This window comes from Pocillopora verrucosa, chromosome 1, assembly GCF_036669915.1.
Source record: "Pocillopora verrucosa isolate sample1 chromosome 1, ASM3666991v2, whole genome shotgun sequence".
NCBI lineage: Eukaryota > Metazoa > Cnidaria > Anthozoa > Scleractinia > Pocilloporidae > Pocillopora > Pocillopora verrucosa.
In genome coordinates this window covers 6403831-6406645 of record NC_089312.1, presented here as the reverse complement: position 1 = coordinate 6406645, position 2815 = coordinate 6403831, and the positions used below count along the sequence as shown (strand labels likewise).

Here is a 2815-nt window from a genome sequence, read left to right as displayed (position 1 = left end):
ACGAAGGCGCGTTATAAATAGGTTGGCTCCTCCCCTTTGTTTCAGCTCAAATGCAAAAATCATCCAATATGGCGACCAACGTTCCCACCATGAGTGAAACGGTCTGCATAGAAGACACACTTTAAGTGTTTTTTTTGTGTCAATAAATTAGAAGATATTGCGTCTTGTTGACTCTCATTCCCATAATTGAGCTCATTTTGATATTAATTGGCACTAACTTATCGTTCGGCCGCTCAAAGCGCATCTGCGGTCGACGAGACACTCGCACAGTTGTCTTTTCAAAATTCGCGCTGTGTAACTTCGGCTTATGTCCCAAGCCCCTGATACAAACTGGTTCTTCGAGCCTTCAGATTATTCCCATCGAAACTAGCGGATTCATGACACATTCTATGCGCAATGCTCAGACTATTGTTATCTGTGACAATTCTGTGACAAAACCTCTTAAGTAGGGATGATTTCACAAGTAAGTGCGATTTTGAGACAGAATTTCACAACTCTAGTTCAGTTTGGAGAATAGTCTTGGCTGTCACTGCTCGAAAGATATATTTATTGGGAAATTTATTCGTTATGGCTGAGGGAAATAAGCCATCTGTACCCAAGAAAAAGCATCCAACGGATCGAGGTCCACAGTTCTCGTTCAACATAGAAGTTCCTCGAACTCAGGAGAGCAGACTTCTCGGCATCAAAGACCGCATAAAGATGGCAAAAGGCTCGTTGAATCTTACAAAAGCGACGACAAGCACACAGAATGCAGATTTGATGGAAGCTCTTCTGTTAGCTTTTGAGGAGAAAATTGAGAGGAAATGACTGACATCGAGCGATCTGAGCTTATCATCAAAGTCCGAAATACGCCATCCACAACCGCACGGTTTTCAATTCCTTCAGCTTCTTCCACTCCATCTTCGCGTATTTCTTTGCCTTTTACTGATCCTTTTTCTCCAAATTCTCCTCCAAGCAGAACGGACGCCACAAAGAATGCAAATCACTGCATCTTCAGCAGAGAACGACAGTCACTCCTTATATCTCTGCGGTGAAGAATCTCCGCGAACTCTTTTTTTTTTTTCCCTCTAATACGCTAACGACATCATGTTTTTATTGTGGAAAACCCCTCGGTTGTGAGTCACTTGTCTTCAGTCGACAGAGTCATGTAGTGTCAGTGACAATTTCATGTGTTGGTGGAGATTCTTTCAAGTGGCTCTCCTCCCCTATCATGGGAGGATCTCCTCCAAATTACTTTGTAAATTTGAGGTGAGCACTCTTTTATTTTTGCTTGAGATTTACAGAAATTTGTTTATCTCGGTATTTTACAGTTTTTGTTTTTTGTAACTGGTCACTTCTCTGTCTCTCTTTCATAGATTGGTTGGTGGAGTATTGTCCTGTGGCTTGACAGAGACAGAATACACAAGTTTCTGTCAAGCAGTCAACATCAGGTCAGAGGGAGAAAAGACCTCCGACACAGGTTAGCAATGCACATGCTCAGATGCTCTGAAAATCATGTAGTCTTTCTCCTTGCAAGGAGAAGGCAGTCAACAGCAGTTTGCAGGTTGCTAAATCATGAATGTTTTACCAAGATAGCTCAAACTGACTGAACTGTTCCTTCTTTGGTTTGTGCCATACCAGATGCAATTCTAAAATACTTCTATTTTTAATCACTTCAGCAGTCTTGAAAAAGCTCAGTTACTTGACAGAAGAGGGTCTCCAATAGGTCGATGTTGGCTGCTCAAGAACAAGTGAAGAGTAACCCTGCATATGCTGTGAATGGAGAGCTACAAATTGTCATTTTAATTTCATTTTGTCTTTGGCCACATACTTATACACCTGCCATAATTGGAATATATTATGTAGACTGGCACATACAAAAATATAAAATCTTATATCAGATTGTAAACCTTGAAAATATCTGTGAGTAGAGAATGTGACCATTTTTATCTTTTGATTTCTACCATTTCTTCCTACAGTGTGTTATAACAGATGCAAGGCATGATTCCAGTCAATCAGCAGCACACACAACAGTGTCAGCCCTTTCTTTCTGGTAAGATGGTTTCTACTTGATCTCTTTGTATGATATGTTGAACCTCTGGTATGTTCAACACAAGGTGTTAGCAGTTGTCAACTGGAGTAGGGCCAATGAAACTTCAGCAGTAAGCCGTGAGGTCCCTATGACAAAAGAGCTGCTGACTTATCTCTCTGAGACACAAGGTATGATAAATTTGCATCCTCAATAATATCATATCGCATATGTAATACAAATATGGAGGTCAGAAGTATCTTTTATAATGAAGCTTAAGTAATTCTTTTTTCAGGGTTCCACGTTGCAGAGGTGGCATATGACTTTGTATTACAGCTAAAAACATGGATCTTGTCAAAAGGAATGCTTAATTCCTTTGACTCTTGGCATGGTACTCAGTACACACCTGAATTTTTTGGCTCATTTTGTCTTGATGATTATGACTATTTCTTGAAAGTTAGTATTGAATTGGTATTAATATATATTTTTTTATTTTCAGGTGCAAAGTCTGTGACTAAAGCAATGAAGGAAGTTGCCTCAGGGGCCCAGAGGGATGAGGGCTCAAAGTGGTTTTTTGAATTGTTAGACAAAGGTAAGATATCTCTCTTATGAGAGTCATCAAAAGCTATATTCTCTCCACAATTACCTGCAGATGTTAAATTCCTTCTTTATATAAGATGACTATAATGGAATATAATAATTGTGAATATTTTACAGTGAAAAGTACAAGGACCCTTGTATACTTCTGCATGAAGAACAGTCCACCCGATGAAGAAGAATTTCAGGGTACACTGTTGAATGTAGTTG

At 39.5% G+C, this 2815-nt stretch overlaps 1 long non-coding RNA gene across 2 annotated transcripts; it reads left to right on the top strand.

Moving 5' to 3' along the window:
• Window positions 1-440: 440 nt before the first annotated feature.
• LOC131799247 (uncharacterized) lies at window positions 441-2594 on the top strand. 2 transcript variants are annotated; one of them, XR_010718991.1, is made up of 4 exons: window positions 441-1248; window positions 1356-1459; window positions 1659-2032; window positions 2304-2594. It is a non-coding gene; the product is annotated as an uncharacterized lncRNA (long non-coding RNA). The 2 variants fall into 2 exon arrangements; XR_010718990.1 differs by having other exon boundaries at window positions 1659-2594.
• Window positions 2595-2815: the final 221 nt, after the last annotated feature.